The sequence below is a fragment of the Triticum urartu genome, chromosome 5A, assembly GCF_056163025.1.
Source record: "Triticum urartu cultivar PI428250 chromosome 5A, HENAU_Tu73, whole genome shotgun sequence".
NCBI classification, from domain to species: Eukaryota; Viridiplantae; Streptophyta; class Magnoliopsida; order Poales; family Poaceae; genus Triticum; species Triticum urartu.
The window spans coordinates 624,728,152-624,746,235 of record NC_141877.1 but is presented as its reverse complement, the minus strand read 5'-3'; positions in this window follow the sequence as shown (position 1 = coordinate 624,746,235).

Genomic DNA, 18,084 nt, shown 5'->3' with positions numbered 1-18,084 from the left:
TCCTCCCCCCTTGCTGGATCAAGAAGGAGGAGACGTCGCTGCTCCGTACGTGTGTTGAACGCGGAGGTGCCGTCCGTTCGGCGCTAGGATCATCGGTGATCTGGATCACGACGAGTACGACTCCATCAACCCCGTTCTCTTGAACGCTTCCGCGCGCGATCTACAAGGGTATGTAGATCCACTCCTCCCTCGTTGCTAGATGACTCCATAGATAGATCTTGGTGACACGTAGGAAAATTTTGAATTTATGCTACGTTCCCCGACAGTGGCACCATGAGCTAGGTCTATTGCATAGATTCTATGCACGAGTAGAACACAAAGTAGTTGTGGGCGTTGATTTTGTTCAATATGCTTACCGTTACTAGTCCAATCTTGTTTCTACGGCATCGTGGGATGAAGCGGCCCGGACCAACCTTACACGTACGCTTACGTGAGACCGGTTCCACCGACTGACATGCACTAGTTGCATAAGGTGGCTGGTGGGTGTCTGTCTCTCCCACTTTAGTCGGAACGGATTCAATGAAAAGGGTCCTTATGAAGGGTAAATAGCAATTGGCATATCACGTTGTGGTTTTTGCGTAGGTAAGAAACGTTCTTGCTAGAAACCCATAGCAGCCACGTAAAACATGCAAACAACAATTAGAGGACGTCTAACTTGTTTTTGCAGGGTATGCTATGTGATGTGATATGGCCAAAAGGATGTGATGAATGATATATGTGATGTATGAGATTGATCATGTTCTTGTAATAGGAATCACGACTTGCATGTCGATGAGTATGACAACCGGCAGGAGCCATAGGAGTTGTCTTAATTTATTTATGACCTACGTGTCAACATAAACATCATGTAATTACTTTACTTTATTGCTAAAGCGTTAGCCATAGTAGTATAAGTAATAGATGACAAGACAATTTCAAGAAGACACGATGATGGAGATCATGATGATGGAGATCATGGTGTCATGCCGGTGACAACGATGATCATGGAGCCCCGAAGATGGAGATCAAAAGGAGAAAAATGATATTGGCCATATCATGTCACTATTTGATTGCATGTGATGTTTATCATGTTTTACATCTTATTTGCTTAGAACGACGGTAGCTTAAATAAGATGATCCCTCACTAAAATTTCAAGAAAGTGTTCCCCCTAACTGTGCACCGTTGTGAAGGTTCGTCGTTTCGAAGCACCACATGATGATCGGGTGTGATAGATTCTAACATTCGAATACAACGGGTGTAAGCCAGATTTACACAGCAAAAACACTTAGGTTGACTTGACGAGCCTAGCATGTACAGACATGGCCTTGGAACACAAGAGACCGAAAGGTCGAGCATGAGTCGTATGGTAGATACGATCAACATGAAGATGTTCACCGATGATGACTAGTCCGTCTCACGTGATGATCGGACACGGCCTAGTTGACTCGGATCATGTAATCACTTAGATGACTAGAGGGATGTCTATCTGAGTGGGAGTTCACAAGATGTTTCGAGGGCTGAAACATATCTAAACGGTTTAGAGTTGAGGCACCGAAGACGTTTTGAAACGTCGCGAAACATATGAGATGTTTCGAGGGCTGAAATTGGGATTTCAGGCTCGTGCCCACGTCAAGAGGTATAAGACCTCCGACGATTTTCTTAGCCTGCAAACTAAGGGAGAAAAGCTCAATTGTTGAACTTGTTCTCAGATTGTCTGAATACAACAATCGCTTGAATCGAGTGGGAGTTGATCTTCCAGATGAAATAGTGATGGTTCTCCGAAGTCATTACCACCAAGCTACTAGAGCTTCGTGATGAGCTATAATATATCAGGGACATATATGATGATCCTTGAGATATTCGCGATGTTTGACACCACAAAAAAGTAGAAATCAAGAAGGAGCATCAATTGTTGATGGTTGGTGAAAGCACTAGTTTCAAGAAGGGCAAGGGCAAAAAGGGATGCTTCATGAAACGGCAAATCAGCTGCTGCTCTAGTGAAGAAACCCAAGGTTGAACCCAAACCCGAGACTAAGTGCTTCTATAATAAAGGGAACAGCCACTGGAGCAGAATTACCCTAGATACTTGGTAGATAAGAAGGCTGGCAAGGTCGATAGAAGTATATTGGATATATTATGTTAATGTGTACTTTACTAGTACTCCTAGTAGCACCAGGGTATTAGATACCGGTTCGGTTGCTAAGTGTTAGTAAACTCGAAATAAAAGGCTGTGGAGTAAACGGAGACTAGCTAAAAGGTGAGATGACGATATGTGTTGGAAGTTTTTCCAAGGTTGATATGATCAAGCATCGCACGCTCCCTCTACCATCGAGATTGGTATTAAAACCTAAATAATTGTTATTTGGTGTTTGCGTTGAGCATAGACATGATTGGATTATGTCTATCGCGATACGGTTATTCATTTAAGGAGAACAATGGTTACTCTGTTTATTTGAATAATACCTTCAATGGTCTTACGCCTAAAATGAATGGTTTATTGAATCTTGATCATAGTGATACACATGTTCATGCCAAAAGATAGTACTGATAGTACCACCTACTTGTGGCACTGCCACGTAAGTCATATCGGTATAAAACGCATGAAGAAGCTCCATGTTGATGGATCTTTGGGCTCACTCGTTTTTGAAAAGTTTGAGGCATGCGAACCATGTCTATTGGTGTATATGCATGAAGAAACTCCATGCAAATGGACTGTTTGGACTCACTTGATTTTGAATCACTTGAGACATGCAAATCATACCACATGGGCAAGATGACTGAAAGCCTCGTTTTCAGTAAAATGGAACTAGAAAGCAACTTGTTGGAAGTAATACATTTTGATGTGTGCAGTCCAATGAGTGCTGAGGCATGTAGTGGATATCGTTATGTTCTTACTTCACAGATGATTTGAGTAGATGTTGAGTATATTTACTTGATGAATCACGAGTCTGAATTATTGAAAGGTTCAAGTAATTTCAGGGTGAAGTTGAAAGATCGTCGTGACAAGAGGATAAAATATCTATGATATGATCATAGAGATGAATATCTGAATTACGAGTTTGGCATAGAATTAAGACATTGTGGAAATTGTTTCACAACTAATATAGCCTGGAACACCATAGTGTGATGGTGTGTCCGAACATCATAACTGCACCCTATTGGATATGATGCATACCATGTTGGAAATATGCCCTAGAGGCAATAATAAATTGATTATTATTATATTTCCTTGTTCATGATAATCGTTTATTATCCATGCTAGAATTGTATTGATAGGAAACTCAGATACATGTGTGGATACATAGACAACACCATGTCCCTAGTAAGCCTCTAGTTGACTAGCTCGTTGATCAATAGATGGTTACGGTTTCCTGACCATGGACATTGGATGTCGTTGATAACGGGATCACATCATTAGGAGAATGATGTGATGGACAAGACCCAATCCTAAGCATAGCACAAAGATCGTGTAGTTCGTTTGCTAAAGCTTTTCTAATGTCAAGTATCATTTCCTTAGACCATGAGATTGTGCAACTCCCGGATACCGTAGGAATGCTTTGGGTGTGCCAAACGTCACAACGTAACTGGGTGGCTATAAAGGTACATTACAGGTATCTCTGAAAGTGTCTGTTGGGTTGGCACGAATCGAGACTGGGATTTGTCACTCCGTGTAAGCGGAGAGGTATCTCTGGGCCCACTCGGTAGGACATCATCATATGCTCAATGTGACCAAGGAGTTGATCACGGGATGATGTGTTATGGAACGAGTAAAGAGACTTGCCGGTAACGAGATTGAACAAGGTATAGGGATACCGACGATCGAATCTCGGGCAAGCACAATACCGCTAGACAAAGGGAATTGTATACGGGATTGATTAAGTCCTTGACATCGTGATTCATCCGATGAGATCATCGTGGAACATGTGGGAGCCAACATGGGTATCTAGATCCCGCTGTTGGTTATTGATCGGAGAACGTCTCGGTCATGTCTACATGTCTCCCGAACCCGTAGGGTCTACACACTTAAGGTTCGATGACGCTAGGGTTATAAAGGAAGCTTGTATGTGGTTACCGAATGTTGTTCGGAGTCCCGGATGAGATTCCGGACGTCACGAGGAGTTCCGGAATGGTCCGGAGGTAAAGATTTATATATAGGAAGTCCTATTTCGGCCATCGGGACAAGTTTCGGGGTCATCGGTATTGTACCGGGACCACCGGAAGGGTCCCGGGGGCCCACCGGGTGTGGCCACCTATCCCGGAGGGTCCCATGGGCTGAAGTGGGAAGGGATCCAGCCCAAAGTGGGCTGGGGCACCACTTCCCTTATGGCCCATGCGCCTAGGGTGAAGGGGGAACCCTAAGGAAGAGTCCCAAGGAGGGAAGGCACCTCCTAGGTGCCTTGGGGGGAAGGGAAACCTCCCCTGGCCGCCGCCCCCTAGGAGATTGGATCTCCTAGGGCTGGTGCACCCCCCCTTGGGCTCCCTATATATAGTGAGGGTAGGAGGGCCTCTTGAGACACCCCTTATGCCTTTGGTGCAGCCCCTCCCTCTCTCCTAAGTCCTTCTCCTCTCCCGTGGTGCTTGGCGAAGCCCTGCAGGATTGCCACGCTCCTCCACCACCACCACGCCGTTGTGCTGCTGCTGGATGGAGTCTTCCTCAACCTCTCCCTCTCTCCTTGCTGGATCAAGGCATGGGAGACGTCACCGGGCTGTACGTGTGTTGAACGCGGAGGTGCCGTGCGTTCGGCACTTGATCATCGGTGATTTGGATCACGACGAGTACGACTCCATCGACCCCGTTCACTTGAACGCTTCCGCTTAGCGATCTACAAGGGTATGTAGATGCACTCTCCTTCCCCTCGTTGCTGGTCTCTCCATAGATAGATCTTGGTGACACGTAGGAAAATTTTGAATTTCTGCTACGTTCCCCAACAGTGGTATCAGAGCTAGGTCTATGCGTAGTTTCTATGCACGAGTAGAACACAAAGTAGTTGTGGGCGTTGATTTTGTTCAATATGCTTGCCGTTACTAGTCTTATCTTGATTCGGCGGCATCGTGGGATGAAGCGGTCCGGACCAACCTTACACGTACTCTTACGTGAGACCGGTTCCACCGACAAACATGCACTAGTTGCATAAGGTGGCTGGCGGGTGTCTGTCTCTCCCACTTTAGTCGGATCGGATTCGATGAACAGGGTCCTTATGAAGGGTAAATAGCAATTGGCATATCACGTTGTGGTCTTTGCGTAGGCAAGAAACATTCTTGCTAGAAACCCATAGCAGCCACGTAAAACATGCAAACAACAATTAGAGGACGTCTAACTTGTTTTTGCAGGGTATGCTATGTGATGTGATATGGCCAAAGGATGTGATGAATGATATATGTGATGTATGAGATTGATCATGTTCTTGTAATAGTATCACGACTTGCATGTCGATGAGTATGACAACCGGCAGGAGCCATAGGAGTTGTCTTTATTTATTTATGACCTGTGTGTCAACTTAAACGTCATGTAATTACTTTACTTTATTGCTAACCGTTAGCTGTAGTAGTAGAAGTAATAGATGACGTGACAACTTCAAGAAGACACGATGATGGAGATTATGGTGTCATGCCGGTGACAAGATGATCATGGAGCCCCAAGATGGAGATCAAAGGAGCTATATGATATTGGCCATATCATGTCACTATTTGATTGCATGTGATGTTTATCATGTTTATACATCTTATTTGCTTAGAACGACAGTAGTAAATAAGATGATCCCTCATTAAAATTTCAAGAAGTGTTCTCCCCTAACTGTGCACCATTGCTACAGTTCGTCGTTTCGAAGCACGCCGTGATGATCGGGTGTGATAGATCCTTACGTTCACATACAACGGGTGTAAGACAGTTTTACACATGCAAAACACTTAGGGTTAACTTGACGAGCCTAGCATGTACAGACATGGCCTTGGAACACAGAAGACCGAAAGGTCGAGCATGAGTCGTATAGAAGATACGATCAACATGAAGATGTTCACCGACGTTGGCTAGTCCGTCTCACGTGATGATCGAACACGGCCTAGTTGACTCGGATCATGTAATCACTTAGATGACTAGAGGGATGTCTATCTAAGTGGGAGTTCATAAGATGAACTTAATTATCCTGAACATAGTCAAAAGATCTTTGCAAATTATGTCGTAGCTCACGCTTCAGTTCTATGTTTTAGATATGTTCCTAGAGAAAATTTTAGTTGAAAGTTGATAGTAGCAATTATGCGGACAAGGTCCGTAAACTGAGGATTGTCCTCCTTGCTTCTTAGAAGGCTTATGTCCTTAATGCACCGCTCAGTGTGCCGAACCTCGAACGTTGTTTGTGGATGTTGCGAACATCTGACATACAAATTTTGATAACTACGTGATAGTTCAGTTAAACGGTTTAGAGTTGAGGCACCGAAGACGTTTTTGAAACATCGCAAAACATATGAGATGTTTTGAGGGCTGAAATTGGGATTTCAGGCTCGTGCCCACGTCAAGAGGTATAAGACCTCCGACGATTTTCTTAGCCTGCAAACTAAGGAGAAAAGCTCAATTGTTGAACTTGTGCTCAGATTGCCTGAGTACAACAATCATTTGAATCGAGTGGGAGTTGATCTTCCAGATGAGATAGTGATGTTTCTCCGAAGTCATTACCACCAAGCTGCTAGAGCTTCGTGATGAACTATAATATATCAGGGACATATATGATGATCCTTGAGATATTCGCGATGTTTGACACCACGAAAGTAGAAATCAAGCAGGAGCATCAATTGTTGATGGTTGATGAAACCACTAGTTTCAAGAAGGGCAAGGGCAAGAAGGGATACTTCATGAAACGGCAATTAAGCTGCTGCTCTAGTGAAGAAACCCAAGGTTGAACCCAAACCCGAGACTAAATGCTTCTGTAATAAGGGGAACAGCCACTGGAGCAGAATTACCCTAGATACTTGGTAGATGAGAAGGCTGGCAAGGTCGATAGAAGTATATTGGATATACATTGTGTTGATGTGTACTTTACTAGTACTCCTAGTAGCACCAGGGTATTAGATACCGGTTCGGTTGCTAAGTGTTAGTAACTCGAAATAAAAGCTATGGGATAAACGGAGACTAGCTAAAGGTGAGCTGACGATATGTGTTGGAAATGTTTCCAATGTGGATATGATCAAATATCGTACGCTCCCTCTACCATCGAGATTGGTGTTTGCGTTGAGCATAGACATGATTGAATTATGTCTATCGCAATACGGTTATTCATTTAAGGAGAATAATGGTTACTCTGTTTATTTGAATAATACCTTCAATGGTCTTACACCTAAAATGAATTGTTTGTTGAATCTCGATCGTAGTGATACACATGTTCATGCCAAAAGATAGTAATGATAGTACCACCTACTTGTGGCACTGCCACTTAAGTCATATTAGTATAAAACGCATGAAGAAGCTCCATGTTGATGGATCTTTGGGCTCACTCGTTTTGAAAAGTTTGAGACATGCGAACCATGTCTATTGGTGTATATGCATGAAGAAACTCCATGCAAATGGACCGTTTGGACTCACTTGATTTTGAATCACTTGAGACATGCAAATTATACCACATGGGCAAGATGACTGAAAGCCTCGTTTTTCAGTAAAATGGAACTAGAAAGCAACTTGTTGGAAGAAATACATTTTGATGTGTGCAGTCCAATGAGTGCTAAGGCATGTAGTGGATATCGTTATGTTCTTACTTCACAGATGATTTGAGTAGATGTTGAGTATATTTACTTGATGAATCACGAGTCTGAATTATTGAAAGGTTCAAGTAATTTCAGGGTGAAGTTGAAAGATCGTCGTGACAAGAGGATAAAATATCTATGATATGATCATAGAGATGAATATCTGAATTACGAATTTGGCACAGAATTAAGACATTGTGGAAATTGTTTCACAACTAATACAGCCTGGAACACCATAGTGTGATGGTGTGTCTGAACATCATAATTGCACCCTATTGGATATGATGCATACCATGATGTTTCTTATCGAATTACCACGATAGTTCATGGGTTAGGCATTAGAGACAACCACATTCACTTTAAATAGGGCACCACGTAATTCCGATGAGATGACACCGTATGAACTATGGTTTAGAGAAACCTAAGCTATCATTTCTTAAAAGTTTGGGGCTGCAATGCTTATGTGAAAAAGTTTCAGGCTGATAAGCTCGAACCCAAAGCGGATAAATGCATCTTCATAGGACACAAAACAGTTGGGTATACCTCCTGTCTCAGATCCGAAAGCAATAAGGGATTGTTTCTAGAATCGGGTCCTTTCTCGAGGAAAAGTTTCTCTCGAAAGAATTGAGTGGGAGGATGGTGGAGGCTTGATGAGGTTTTTGAACCGTCTCTTCAACTAGTGTGTGGAAGGGCACAGGAAGTTGTTCCTGTGGCACCTACACCAATTGAAGTGGAAGCTTATGATATTGATCATGAGACTTCGGATCAAGTCACTCCCAAACCTCGTAGGATGACAAGGATGCGTACTACTTCTGAGTGGTACGTAATCCTGTCTTATAAGTCATGTTGCTAGACAACAATGAACCTACGAGCTGTGGAGAAGCGATGGTGGGCCCGGATTCCGATAAATGGCTCGAGGCCATAAAATCCGAGAGAGGATCCATATATGAAAACAAAGTGTAGACTTTGGAAGAACTACTTAATGGTCGTAAGGCTGTTGGGTACAGATGGATTTTAAAAGGAAGACGGACAATGATGGTATATGTCACCATTAAGAAAGCTCGACTTGTCGTTAAGTTCTTTCCGACAAGTTCAAGGAGTTGACTATGATGAGACTTTTCTCACTCGTAGCGATGCTAAGAGTCTGTTGGAATTATATTAGCGATTACTGCATTATTTATGAAATCTTGCAGATAGGATGTCAAAACATTGTTTCCTCAATGATTTTTCTTGAGGAAAGGTTGTATGTAATACAACCGGAAGGTTTTGTCAATCCTGAAAGATGCTAATAAGTATGCAAAGCTCCAGCAATCCTTCTAAGGACTGGAGTAAGCATCTCGGAGTTGGAATGTATGCTTTGATGATGATCAAAGATTTTGGGTGTATACGAAGTTTATGAGAAACTTGTATTTCCAAAGAAGTGAGTGGGAGCACTATAGAATTTCTGATTAGTATATGTTGTTGACATATTGTTGATCAGAAATGACATAGAATTTCTGGAAAGCATATAGGGTTATTTGGAAAGTGTTTTTCAATGGAAAGCCTGGATTAAGCTAATTGAACGTTGAGCATCAAGATCTATAAGGATAGATCAAAATGCTTAATGGTACTTTCAAAATGAGCACATACCATGACATGATCTTGAAGGTGTTGAAGATGGATCAGTCAAAGAAGGAGTTCTTGCCTGAGTTGTAAGGTATGAAGTTAAGACTTAAAGCTCGACCACGGCAGAATAGAGAGAAAGGACGAAGGTCGTCGCCTATGCTTAAGACATAGGCTCTACAGTATGCTATGCTGTGTACCGCACCTGAAGTGTGCCTTGCCATGAGTCAGTCAAGGGGTACAAGAGTGATCCATGAATGGATCACAAGACAGCGGTCATAGTTATCCTTAGTAACTAGTGGACTAAGGAATTTTCTCGATTATGGAGGTGGTAAAAGAGTTCATCGTAAAGGGTTACGTCGATGCAAGCTTAACACCTATCCGGATAGCTCTGAGTAGAGATACCGGATACGTATAATGGAGCAACAATTTAGAATAGCTCCAAGTAGAACAGTTATTTGGAATAGCTCCAAATAGAACGTGGCAGCTACATCTAGGAGATGACATAGAGATTTGTAAAGAACACACGGATCTGAAAGGTTCAGACCCGTTGACTAAAAACCTCTCTCACAAGCAACATGATCAAACCTAGAACTCATTGAGTGTTAATCACATAGTGATGTGAACTAGACTATTAACTCTAGTAAACTCTTTGGGTGTTAGTCACATGGGGATGTGACCTTGAGTGTTAATCACATATCGATGTGAACTAGATTATTGACTCTAGTGCAAGTGGGAGACTGTTGGAAATATGCCCTAAAGGCAATAATAAATTGATTATTATTATATTTCCTTATTCATGATAATCGTTTATTATCCATGCTAGAATTGTATTGATAGGAAACTCAGATACATGTGTGGATACATAGACAACACCATGTCCCTAGTAAGCCTCTAGTTGACTAGCTCGTTGATCAATAGATGGTTACGGTTTCCTGACCATGGACATTGGATGTCGTTGATAACGGGATCACATCATTAGGAGAATGATGTGATGGACAAGACCCAATCCTAAGCATAGCACAAAGATCGTGTAGTTCGTTTGCTAAAGCTTTTCTAATGTCAAGTATCATTTCCTTAGACCATGAGATTGTGCAACTCCCGGATACCGTAGGAATGCTTTGGGTGTGCCAAACGTCACAACGTAACTGGGTGGCTATAAAGGTACATTACAGGTATCTCCGAAAGTGTCTGTTGGCTTGGCACGAATCGAGACTGGGATTTGTCACTCCGTGTAAGCGGAGAGGTATCTCTGGGCCCACTCGGTAGGACATCATCATATGCGCAATGTGACCAAGGAGTTGATCACGGGATGATGTGTTACGGAACGAGTAAAGAGACTTGCCGGTAACGAGATTGAACAAGGTATAGGGATACCGACGATCGAATCTCGGGCAAGCACAATACCGCTAGACAAAGGGAATTGTATACGGGATTGATTAAGTCCTTGACATCGTGATTCATCCGATGAGATCATCATGGAACATGTGGGAGCCAACATGGGTATCTAGATCCCGCTGTTGGTTATTGACCGGAGAACGTCTCGGTCATGTCTGCATGTCTCCCGAACCCGTAGGGTCTACACACTTAAGGTTCGATGACGCTAGGGTTATAAAGGAAGCTTGTATGTGGTTACCGAATGTTGTTCGGAGTCCCGGATGAGATTCCGGACGTCACGAGGAGTTCCGGAATGGTCCGGAGGTAAAGATTTATATATAGGAAGTCCTATTTCGGCCATCGAGACAAGTTTCGGGGTCATCGGTATTGTACCGGGACCACCGGAAGGGTCCCGGGGGCCCACCGGGTGGGGCCACCTATCCCGGAGGGTCCCATGGGCTGAAGCGGGAATGGATCCAGCCCAAAGTGGGCTGGGGCACCACTTCCCTTATGGCCCATGCGCCTAGGGTGAAGGGGGAACCCTAAGGAAGAGTCCCAAGGAGGGAAGGCACCTCCTAGGTGCCTTGGGGGGAAGGGAAACCTCCCCTGGCCGCCGCCCCCTAGGAGATTGGATCTCCTAGGGCTGGTGCACCCCCCCTTGGGCTCCCTATATATAGTGAGGGTAGGAGGGACTCTTGAGACACCCCTTATGCCTTTGGTGCAGCCCCTCCCTCTCTCCTAAGTCCTTCTCCTCTCCCATGGTGCTTGGCGAAGCCCTGCAGGATTGCCACGCTCCTCCACCACCACCACGCCGTTGTGCTGCTGCTGGATGGAGTCTTCCTCAACCTCTCCCTCTCTCCTTGCTGGATCAAGGCATGGGAGACGTCACCGGGCTGTACGTGTGTTGAACGCGGAGGTGCCGTGCGTTCGGCACTTGATCATCGGTGATTTGGATCATGACGAGTACGACTCCATCGACCCCGTTCACTTGAACGCTTCCGCTTAGCGATCTACAAGGGTATGTAGATGCACTCTCCTTCCCCTCGTTGCTGGTCTCTCCATAGATAGATCTTGGTGACACGTAGGAAAATTTTGAATTTCTGCTACGTTCCCCAACATACCATGATGTCTCTTATCGAATTACCATGATAGTTTATGGGTTAGGCATTAGAGACAACCACATTCACTTTAAATAGGGCACCACGTAATTCCGATGAGATGACACCGTATGAACTATGGTTTAGAGAAACCTAAGCTGTCATTTCTTAAAAGTTTGGGGCTGCAACGCTTATGTGAAAAGTTTCAGGCAGATAAGCTCGAACCCAAAGCGGATAAATGCATCTTCATAGGACACCCAAAACAGTTGGGTATACCTCCTGTCTCAGATTCGAAAGCAATAAGGGATTGTTTCTAGAATCGGGTCCTTTCTCGAGGAAAAGTTTCTCTCGGAATAACTGAGTGGGAGGATGGTGGAGACTTGATGAGGTTATTGAACCGTCTCTTCAACTAGTGTGTGACAGGGCACAGGGAGTTGTTCCTGTGGCACCTACACCAATTGAAGTGGAAGCTTATGATAGTGATCATGAAACTTGAGATCAAGTCACTACCAAACCTCGTGGGATGACAAGGATGCGTACTACTTCAGAGTGGTACGTAATCCTGTCTTGGAAATCATGTTGCTAGACAACAATGAACCTACGAGCTATGGAGAAGCGATGGTGGGCCCAGATTCCGATAAATGGCTCGAGGCCATAAAATCCGAGAGAGGATCCATGTATGAAAACAAAGTGTAGACTTTGGAAGAACTACTTGATGGTCGTAAGGCTGTTAGGTACATATGGATTTTAAAAGGAAGACGAACAATGATGGTAAATGTCACCATTAAGAAAGCTCGACTTGTCGTTAATATGTTTTCTGACAAGTTCAAGGAGTTGACTATGATGAGACTTTCTCACTCATAGCGATGCTAAGAGTCTGTTGGAATTATATTAGCGATTACTGCATTATTTATGAAATCTTGCAGATAGGATGTCAAAACATTGTTTCCTCGACGATTTTCTTGAGGAAAGGTTGTATATGATACAACCGGAAGGTTTTGACAATCCTGAAAGATGCTAATAAGTATGCAAAGCTCCAGCAATCCTTCTAAGGACTGGAGTAAGCATCTCGGAGTTGGAATGTACGCTTTGATGAGATGATCAAAGATTTTGGGTTTATACAAAGTTTATGAGATGCTTGTATTTCCAAAGAAGTGAGTGGGAGCACTATAGAATTTCTGATGAGTGTATGTTGTTGACATATTATGGATCAGAAATGATGTAGAATTTCTGGAAAGCATATAGGGTTATTTGGAAAGTGTTTTTCAATGGAAAGCCTGGATTAAGCTACTTGAACATTGAGCATCAAGATCTATAAGGATAGATCAAAACGCTTAATGGTACTTTCAAATGAGCACATACCTTGACATGATCTTGAAGGTGTTCAAGATGGATTAGTCAAAGAAGGAGTTCTTGCCTGAGTTGTAAGGTATGAAGTTAAGACTTAAAGCTCGACCACGGCAGAAGAAAGAGGAAGGACGAAGGTCGTCCCCTATGCTTTTGTCATAGGCTCTATACGGTATGCCATGCTAAGTACCGCACCTGATGTGTGCCTTGCCACATATTTGGCAAGAGGGTACAAAGGTGATCTAGGAGTAGATCACCAGATAGCGGTCTAAATTATCCTTAGAGGAATAAGGATATGTTTCTCGGTTATGGAGGTGATAGAGAGTTCGACGTAAAGAGTTACGTCGATGCAAGCTTAACACCTATCCGGATAGCTCTGAGTAGAGATACCGGATACGTATAATGGAGCAACAATTCAGAATAGCTCCAAGTAGAACAGTTATTTGAAATGGCTCCAAATGTAGCGTAGTAGTTGCATCTACAAGATGACATAGAAATTTGCGAAGTACATACGGATCTGAATGTTGCAGACCCGTTGACTATAACATCTCTCACAAGCATAACATGTTCAAACCCAGAACTCATCGAGTGTTAATCACATGGTAATGTGAACTAGATTATTGACTCTAGTAAACTCTTTGGGTGTCAATCACATGGGGATGTGACCTTGAGTGTTAATCACATATCGATGTGAACTGGATTATTGACTCTAGTGCAAGTGGGAGACTGTTGGAAATATGCCCTAGAGGCAATAATAAATTAGTTATTATTATATTTCCTTGTTCATGATAATCGTTTATTATCCATGCAAGAATTGTGTTGATAGGAAACTCAGATGCATGTGTGGATACATAGACAACACCATGTCCCTAGTAAGCCTCTGGTTGACTAGCTCGTTGATCAATAGATGGTTACGGTTTCCTGACCATGGACATTGGATGTCATTGATAACGGGATCACATCATTAGGAGAATGATGTGATGGACAAAGACCCAATCCTAAGCCTAGCACAAGATCATGTAGTTCGTATGCTAAAGCTTTTCTAATGTCAAGTATCATTTCCTTAAGACCATGAGATTGTGCAACTCCCGGATACCGTAGGAGTGCTTTGGGTGTGCCAAATGTCACAACGTAACTGGGTGGCTATAAAGGTACACTACAGGTATCTCCGAAAGTGTCTGTTGGGTTGGCACGAATCGAGACTGGGATTTGTCACTCCGTGTAAACGGAGAGGTATCTCTAGGCCCACTCGGTAGGACATCATCATAATGTGCACAATGTGATCAAGGAGTTGATCACGGGATGATGTGTTACGAAATGAGTAAAGAGACTTGCCGGTAACGAGATTGAACAAGGTATCGGGATACCGACGATCGAATCTCGGGCAAGTATCGTACCGCTAGACAAAGGGAATTGTATACGGGATTGATTAAGTCCTTGACATCGTGGTTCATCCGATGAGATCATCGTGGAACATGTGGGAGCCAACATGGGTATCCATATCCCGCTGTTGGTTATTGACCGGAGAGTCATCTCGGTCATGTCTGCATGTCTCCCGAACCCGTAGAGTCTACACACTTAAGGTTCGGTGACGCTAGGGTTATAGAGATATTAGTATGCGGTAACCCGAAAGTTGTTCGGAGTCCCGGATGAGATCCCGGACGTCACGAGGAGTTCCGGAATGGTCCGGAGGTAAAGATTCATATATGGGAAGTCTTGTTTTGGTGGCCGGAAAAGTTTCACGCATTATTGGTATTGTACCGGGAGTGCCGAAAGGGGTCCGGGGGTCCACCATGGGGGTCCACCTGCCCCGGGGGGCCACATGGGCTGTAGGGGTGTGCGCCTTGGCCTATATGGGCCAAGGGCACCAGCCCCAAGAGGCCCATGCGCCAAGAGATAAGAAGAAGGAAGAGTCCTAAAGGGGGAAGGCACCTCCTAGGTGCCTTGGGGAGGTGGGGCTCCTCCCTAGCCGCACCCTTCCTTGAAGGAAGGGCCAAGGCTGCGCCCCCCTCTCCCTTGGCCCTATATATAGTGGGGGGAAGGGAGGGCAGCCATACCTAAGCCCTGGCGCCTCCCTCTCCCTCCCATGACACATCTCCCTCCTCCCGCAGCGCTTGGCGAAGCCCTGTTGGAATCCCGCTACTTCCACCACCACGCCGTCGTGCTGCTGGATCTCCATCAACCTCTCCTCCCCCCCTTGCTGGATCAAGAAGGAGGAGACGTCGCTGCTCCGTACGTGTGTTGAACGCGGAGGTGCCGTCCGTTCGGCGCTAGGATCATCGGTGATCTGGATCACGACGAGTACGACTCCATCAACCCCGTTCTCTTGAACGCTTCCGCGCGCGATCTACAAGGGTATGTAGATCCACTCCTCCCTCGTTGCTAGATGACTCCATAGATAGATCTTGGTGACACGTAGGAAAATTTTGAATTTATGCTACGTTCCCCAACAATGGAGGTGACTTCTATGAGGACTACTACGGAGCTGTCTGAGTTAGTAGTAGTATCACTAGTATTGTAATAGTTGTATCTCCACTATCCTGCGTGACTTGTGGAATATGACTTTGTGTGTAATCAATTCCGGAGGTGTAGACAAATAATGTATAGGAGCTTGGAATGCCTCCGATGAGATGTAACGTCTTTCATCATAGTTGTACTGTAGCCTGGGCTTGTACTAAACTATGTATGATGTGTATGACCGTTGGTATATATATGGCAGTTTTATATTACCATGACTTACGGATGAACATATCTGCATTCCGTGTTATCCATTACATTCTGCACTTCCTTGCTAAGTTTGAGCCATCCTTATCTAAACCGTTGTATTGTTTTCTCCTAGGATGGTCAACACCTGCAGCAACCCTGCTGCCCCAGAGCAGGGGGAAGCCAGTGCAGCTAGGGGTGAAAATCTGCCTCACCCGCCTTCTCTGGCCGAAGTAATGCTGGAGGCGGAAAGAAACAAGCGTGAGACTAACCGCCTGCTAGAGCGGATTGAGCAGAACACTGCACGCCATCAGCGAAATGACTTGGTGTCAATCAATGACTTTATCAAGCTGTACCCACCAAAGTTTAACCATTCCGTCGAACCCCTCGACGCGGATGACTGGCTTCGCAGCATTATCCACAAGCTACGTTCTGCCAACGTAGCCGAAGCCGACAAGGTTACTTATGTTGCCTATCACCTCGAAGGCCCTGCTAGCCTCTGGTGGGAAAACTTCGAAGCTATGCGCCCGGTCGGCCAAATTACTACTTGGGCTGAATTCAGTGAAGCTTTCCATGAACATCACATTCCGGAAGGTCTCATGGATCGCAAGAGGGAGGAGTTCTGCAATTTCACCCAAGGAAGACTGACTGTGGATGCATATAGTCGTGAATTTGGGAATATGGCACATTATGCCCCTGAAGAGGTATCTACTGACGCTAAGAAGCAGGCAAGGTTCCGCAAGGGACTTAGCCCTGAGCTTCGCCGCGATCTTCGTCTGCATGAGTGCACCTCCTTTCAGAAGTTGGTCAATAAAGCCATCAGTGCTGAGACAGGCCAGACTGATTATGACGCTTCACGCAAGCACTCCCGTGATTTTGGCTCTTCATCCGGCTCTGGAGCTCAGAAGCGCCGGGTGTGGATCCCAAGCACGTCACTGCCACCTAGGTTCATCCCGAGGCCATCTTTTGAGGCGCCTTGTCCCAACCAGCAGTTTGCACCACCCAAGCCCTATGGTGGCCCCGCTGCTAACGCTGCTCCACGCCCCAATGTGGTGACATGCTTCAAGTGTGGAGAGCCGGGTCACTATAGCCGAGAGTGTCCCCAGAACAACAACCCCAATCAAACTGGAAAGTCTGTTGGTCATGGTAAGCCAGCGGGAAAGACATTCTACACCAAGCCGGTCACTACTGCACGTGGCCATGTTAACTATGTTTCAGCCGAGGAGGCTCATGAGGATCCTAACGTCGTCCTTGGTACGCTCCTTGTTAATTGTCATCCGGCATCTGTTCTTTTCGATACTGGAGCATCTCATTCATTCATATCCGAGAACTATGCTCGATTGCATAACACGACGCTCTGTGACATGCCCTCTACCATGGAAATTCAAACCCCTGGCTCTAGATGGCAAACTTCTAGAGTAAGCCATGGGAACGAAATTCTTGTCGATAGACTTGTCTTCCTTGCATCCTTAATAGCTCTCAAGTCCTCAGACATAAACATCATCTTGGGTATGGACTGGATGTCAGCTCATTATGCTAAGATTGATTGTGCCACTAGAACCGTTCAACTTACTCACCCATCGGGCAAGACAGTCAATGTCTTAACTCAAGTGGCCAAGCGCCAATTTTACTCCCTAAATGCCAACCCCCTTCCAGACCTTGAAGATGTTCCGGTAGTCCGAGACTTTCCGGATGTCTTTCCAGAAGAACTGCCAGGTGTTCCACCTGACAGGGATGTCGAGTTTGTGATAGACCTTGTTCCAGGAACCGTTCCAATTTCTAGAAGACCCTACAAGATGGCACCCTTAGAACTAGCCGAGCTTAAGAACCAACTCGATGAGTTCTTGAAAAAGGGTTTCATCCGTCCTAGTTCCTCTCCTTGGGCTTGCCCCGTCCTCTTCGTCAAGAAGAAGGATGGAACGGATCGAATGGTTGTAGATTACCGACCTGTCAACTTGGTCACCATCAAGAACAAGTATCCGCTTCCCAGGATCAACGATCTGTATGATCAGCTCGCTGGATCCTCAGTTTTTTCCAAGATGGATTTGAGGTTAGGCTACCATCAAATCAAAATCAGAAACGGGGACATTCCCAAAACTGCTTTTGTTACTCGTTATGGCCAATACGAGTACACCGTTATGTCCTTCGGTTTAACCAATGCCCCAGCTACCTTCTCTCGGTTAATGAACTCGGTCTTCATGGAGTATTTGGATAAATTTGTCGTAGTATACCTCGATGACATACTCA